The sequence below is a fragment of the Arvicanthis niloticus genome, chromosome 1 (genome assembly GCF_011762505.2).
Source record: "Arvicanthis niloticus isolate mArvNil1 chromosome 1, mArvNil1.pat.X, whole genome shotgun sequence".
NCBI classification, from domain to species: Eukaryota; Metazoa; Chordata; class Mammalia; order Rodentia; family Muridae; genus Arvicanthis; species Arvicanthis niloticus.
The window spans coordinates 120,105,614-120,112,207 of NC_047658.1; the positions used below are offsets into that span (position 1 = coordinate 120,105,614).

General features: G+C 39.2%; 1 pseudogene; it reads left to right on the forward strand.

Moving 5' to 3' along the window:
* The first annotated feature begins 5,603 nt into the window (after positions 1 to 5,603).
* On the forward strand, positions 5,604 to 6,064 carry LOC117721601 (small ribosomal subunit protein uS17 pseudogene; annotated as a pseudogene).
* The last annotated feature ends 530 nt before the right edge of the window (positions 6,065 to 6,594 follow it).

Here is a 6,594-nt window from a genome sequence, read left to right on the forward strand (position 1 = left end):
ACAAATGCCAGCCCAGGCTACTATACCCAGCAAAACTCTCAATTACCATAGATGGAGAACTCAAGATATTCCATGACAAAACCAAATTTACACAATATCTTTCCACAAACCCAGCATTACAAAGGATAATAGCAGGAAAGCTCCAATACAAGGAGGGAAATTATACCCTAGAAAGAACAAGAAAGTAACCCTCTTCCAACAAATCCAAAAGAAGATAGCCACACAAAGATAACTTCACCTCTAATAACAAAAATAACAGGAGACAACAATCACTGTTCCTTAACATCTCTTAACATCAATGGACTCAGTTCCCCAATTAAAAGACATAGGCTAATGGACTGGATACATAAACGGGACCCAGCATTTTGCTGCATACAGGAAACCCACCTCAGGGCAAAGACAGACTCTACCTTAGTATAAAAGGCTGGAAAACAATTTTTCAAGCAAATGGTCCTAAGAAACAAGCTGGAGTAGCCATTCTAAAATCTCCAGCCAGAGAACACAAAGGGGGGGACTCATGGATCCACCTGTATAGGTAGTTGAGGGTGGCCTTGCCAGGCATCAGTGGAAGTGGACAGCCTTGGTACCTGAAAGTTTGGATTCCCTAGTGTTGGGGAATTGCAAGAGCAGGGAGGCGGATATGAGAGGATGGTGGGAGCACACCCTCATAGTAATTGGAGGGGGGGAATGGGGTACAGTGTTAGGCATCAGTGGAAGTGGAGGGCATAGGTGCCCGAAAGTTTGGATTCTCTGATGTTGGGAAATTTGAGAGCAGGAAGGCAAAAATGGGAGGATGGTGGGCGCACACCCTCATAGAAACTCCCAGAATTATATGGATTAGACATGACAGAGGCAGGCCGCCAGAAGACTAGATTCCAGAATTCAAACAAACAATTATCTTGATACTAAAATTTGTTTTGAGAATTGTATGTTAGAGAATACTCAGCCTTGGTGTATCAACTCATCAGGCAAGCTGAGCATACCTGCTCGAACCTCTGATGTCCTGGAATTCCAGCTGGATGCAGTGAAGACACAGTGTCAAAGGCTTATCAATTTACTCTTCCCCCAACCCCTCTTCTAATATCTCAACACCCATAATCAACTTCAAGAAGTTAATGAAGAGTCGGCGCCCCTATTCCCTGGGCTTGGGGACTGAGGTGGTTAATATTGGGCTGTCTTTCTAGGAAAAAGTAGTGGTTTTGGTGGAACAGGGAGGATTAGCTAGGATTTATTGCATAGCCATAACCTATTGGTAGAAATATGTATAATTGTTATTAAGATGAAGTTATAATTTCTTAAATGGTACAAAATTTACTTTGATTTCAAATTTAATGTTTTCATTGGTATGAGATTCTTATTAATATAAAAGTGAGATGAATATTACTATCATAGGCATTGTGCCGATATAACACATTTAGGAATACAAGGCTTAGACCCAGTCCTTTAACTTTTTTTAACTTATTTTAGATGGTTAGCCTGTGAGTCAAGGGCCTATAGCAAATTCATGGCTTTGAGTTTATTGTTAGGGTATTTTCTATATTTTCTTTAGAAATAGCTGAGAGGAGTGAACAGACAACAGTCCAGATTGCCTTACATAAATAGTTGGTTTTCAAAACATCAGAAGTCCATAGAACTGACGCTACATTTATATATTAATGTTCATTTTGATTAGAGACCTGACTGCTCCTGACAGCTTCCTGTCGTGAATTCTAAGAAGAAATTGAGCATCTTTGGAGTTACTCCAGTTGTGGTGAGTCAGCCACTAGGCAAGAATTGCCTCTTTCCATCTACAGACAAATTACTGTCCAGAAAAGGACACACTTGCAGAATAGTCGACTGATTATATTTGCCAAGACAGAGTAATCAGCCCTTAATAATTCTGCATCACTAAGGTCTGTCAGATGATTCTGGGCCAGAAGGCTGAAGATTAGATGCTCCAACGTTTTGTAGTATAGGGACTGTCCAGGTGTTCAGCGGTCTCTATAAATTGGCTATGTTTTAGAAGCTATGCTTTGTGCTTCCCATAATTTCAGTCAACTCAGTCATTCTGGATTTCTGATGGGGTTGAAAACCTATAGTCTCATAGCCAATCCTTGCTATTTACTTTGAAAGAAAAGATTTGAGAGGATGGTTTTCAGCTGACATTCATTCTAAAGCCAAGGGGGAAATGTTAGGAGCCGAGGTGAACTTGACAACATTCGCCATTACAAGATGGCGCGGGCATCCTGTGCTCCCACAAATAAACAACTAACTGTGCAGGTGCAAAAGGCAAAAGTGCGCCAAAGTCACTGCCCATCCCAGGGTGTAATATGGGGTAATGAGTGAACAGCCAATCAGAAGTGAACACACCACTCTAGGGTACATATAGCAGTGCCTTTCCCGGGCTTGGGGTCTTCCGTTTCTGCTGATACGAGAATAAAGCCTCGCTGTGGTAACTACCCAAACACTGCCTCTCGTGTCTCTTTCATGGGTGAAGGGGACTCAGAAGGGGCCCGGAATAGGGAAAAAAAGCCAGGTTCAGAACTAAGTCTTTTCTTTAGGAGAGATGACAGAGGTTCTGCTTAATCAACAAAATGATGGCCTGGGCATTAGTCTATCTTGCACCTTACTGACATAAATTGGTATAGTTATGCTCTAACTGTATTTTGAGAGAAAAGTTTTAACAGGAAGGGTGATATATAGGAGGAGCTAAGGTGGGAGGAGTAAGGAGAGGAGGAGTAAGGAGAGGAGGAGCTAGGTGTTGAGAAAGAGAGAGGGGGGCCAGACATGGAGGCAGATGTTCACATGTCTCCACCAGTCAAAGATAGTTGATATATCTAGGTTGGGTATTAGGTTGCACTTCTGATTGATATTGAGCATTACCAAATTCATAAAGCCATTGGTTAACATTAAAAAATTTATATAAAAGCAAAAAGGAGAAGGGGGTATGCGATATGGGTTTTCTAAGGAGGGGAAATGGGGAAAGGAGATGGCATCTGAAATGTAAATAAAATATCCAATAAAAAAGAATTTAATCAAAAAAAAGATGTACAGCTAAGAAACATGAGTCTTTGGTGAGCTTTGTTTAATGTTTAAGGTAAATTAAAGACATTATTATCATCCTGGAAAAAAAAAAGAAAGACAAGAGCTCCATGGTTCTGTTTATATATAGAGATTCCAAACAGTCAAACTTATAAAAGATTAGAAGCATGGATGCAAAGACAGGGTGCAAAAGGAAGTTAAGAATAGCTAATTAACAGGTGTGGTGGTTTAAATAAGAAATGCCTCCCCCCTGCCCAAAGCCCACATATTTGAACCTTTGGTCCCAGTTGTGGCATTTGTGGAAATGATAAAACTTTAATGGAGGAAATCCTTAACTGGGCATAGGTCTTGTGAGTTCATAGCCTCTCCCCACTTCCAGTTGAGGTTCTCTGTTCCATGTTTCAGTTGAAGATGTGATCTCTCAACTTCCTGCTGCTTTCCGCCACGCCTCCCCACCTTCATGCACTCAAATCTCTCTGGAACCCTAAGCCAAATAAATCTGTCCATCTATAAGTTGCTCTAGGTCATGGTGTTTTGTCAAAGCAGATAAAAAGTAATCATTGTGACAGGTATATGGCTTCAGTGGTGCAAGTAAATTCAAGAAATCTCAGCAAAGTTCTTCCTATAGTTGTAGTGTGCACCTACAAATCTGTTGACCGGATAAATCTTAAGTTAATAATTCTTAACAAAGTAAAATAAATTTTATATTAGAAATAATTAGACATAAAATGTGTTAAATGACCAAAGCACTATGTCTATATTCAAAATAATGTCTTTTGAGCCATGGCTTCAATATTTGAGAACTGGTATCCCTTGTTTCCATGAATGCTTTCCTTGTCTCCAGTTATTTTCTGAGTTGTTTTTAGAGTTAATTTAAAACAAGTTCAACTCTATTTTTGAGTTTCACAATTATGCCTAAAAGCTACAAACTTTAATGTAAGGATTAGTACACTATACTTCTGTGTGTGTGCGTGTGTGTCCCTAAAAAAAATTGCTTCATATAATAAGATTCAGGGTAACAAATTAGTTATGTGGGTAATTATTGTGCTTTCACGTTGGTCTCATGACAAACTTCTTAGCCCAACATAAACATTCAAAATTACTGCTTCCTTTCTGGTTTAGTGTCCATGTTTTAAAACTATTTTTTTGTCTGCAAGTTTATTCCTTACCAACTATTCATTTGAAAACATGAAGGACTCTGAAAACTTTTTACTAATAATCAGAAAGAACAATACTGTAGGAGGCTTAACAATATCTGACCTCAAGACTTAATTACACTACAGAACCACGCATAAGGTGCTTGCTTGCCTTGAATCCCAGCACTCAGGAGGCAGTTGCACATGGATTTCTGTGAGTTCAAGGTATACTTCATACAGTGTAACAATATATAGACTACATGAAGGACTGAAAAGAAAATTAAATACCAAAAACTGATCTAGGGTCTGGAGAGATGGCTCAGCAGTTAAGAGCACTTGCTGCCCTTGCAGTTTGGTTCCAAGAACCTATGTGGTGGCTCACAACCATCTGTAGCTCCTCTTCCAGGGGAAATCTACCCCAGCCTTCTGGATTCTTTTAGGCACTGCATGCATGTGATGCACCAATATACATACAGTCAAAACAACCATACACATAAAATAAACATAAAAATGTTTAATTACTTACATCTAAAATTACTTTCATTTCTATGTAATGGGGTAAGTATTGAGCATGTTAGGCAAGCATTTGACTGCTATGCTATTTCTACAGCCCAGAGTTTGAACTAATTTGTATTAATGAGTAAACATCAAGTGAGGATGTTTTCTAAACACAAAGGACTTAAGCCGCACTACATCTATAAAATAAATATTTCTTTAAAAGAACTCTTAAATACCACTTTTTTAAATTAAAGCTTTCCCTGGTTACTAAAAGAGCTTATTCATTTATTTGAAAAATATTTCTTCATCATCATACCAGGCATAAGGAAGAGAACAAGACACATTTTTTTACTGCAAAAGATTATATGTCTATGATAAATAAGATACAAACAAAACAAATTATCCTAAGAATAAAGTTTGTTTTTTTAAAAGATATGCAGGGGCTGGGGAAGACATCTCAGCAGATAAAGGTGCATATTACTCCTGACAACCTGTGTTTCATCCCTGGAACTCACACAACAGGAGAAGAGAACAAACTTCTGCAAGCTATCCTGATATCCACATGAATGACATAACATCTACATGCCCCTACACACATACATACATGAGGGGTTTCCTTCAGGAGTTACACAGGGACACAAACCTGGAGAAGAGATAAATGAAAACCTGGTGCAGATTGACTTCATCAACCTGGATCAGATGTCAGAGGGTATAACAACAGGTGGTTTATTCCCAGTGTATTTAAGCCCAAAATAATTTGGAAATAAGTTTCCTGGTGCAATACAATCCCTGATGCACAAAGAAGCATAGTTACATTGAGACTCAACTCATGCTACATGTCATTTCTTCCAAGATGATGGGTTCCAAGAAGATGCATTACCTGTACTAGCTTAAGAGCCTAAAGGTCTGGCCTTCCTTTTCTCAGGCTTCTGGGAAGATGGCGGACAGATGGAGCGTGCTTACCAAAAGTAGCCTACAACCTTTCAAAACAAGAAGCGTGTTTTGTTGGGAGAAACTTGCAAGGAAAAACTCCCTCAGTACTACAAAACACCAGTCTAGGATTCAAGATGCCCAAAGAGGCCATTGAGGGCACCTACATAGACAAGAAATGCCCCTTCACCAGAAATGTCTCCATCCGAAGTCAGATCCTGACTGATGTCGTGACAAAGACAAAGATGCAGAGGACCATTGTCATCCACCGGGACTATCTCCATTACTTCCAAAAATACAATCGCTTTGAGAAGCATCTCAAGAACATGTCTGTGCACCTGTCCCCCTGTTTCAGGGATGTACAGATCAGCCACATTGTCACTGTTGGAGAGTGTAGGCCTCTGAGCAAGACTGTATGATTCAATGTGCTCGAGGTCACCAAGGCTGCTGGCACCAAGAAGCAGTTTCAGAAGTTCTAAGGGGACTCTGGCCAATGCCCTAGAACAAACAATGTTATTTTCCAACTTACAAAAAAAAAAAAAAAAGATATATTTTGTCTACCACAAAAGAAATGTGATCATCCATCCAATTGTAATGAGATGTCTATAAACTCCTCAAAGCCTAGTGATTATATTGCTTTTTACCACAGTACTGTACTTTTCTTGACAATTTGTTAGAATCACAGAGGATGTTTATAAACTTTACAAATTGTAAAAACAATTAAGCTCCAGTGTACTAAAATGCAACACTAGATACAAGGTACTAAATGACCATGACCACCAGAAGCCATGGCAGTACTACATACAATGTACGAAATGACTGCAACCACCAGAAGCCATCAATGGAGTCAGCTGAACTGGCCCTGCTCACCCTTTCTTCTCTCTAGGAAGGAAGTTCTTCAGAAGAAAAAGTGTACTACCCTTTATATCAAATGATGATTCTGATGTATATTACAGATTATGAAAATTATTACAACTATGACTTCATACTTAGTACCATATAGATTTGG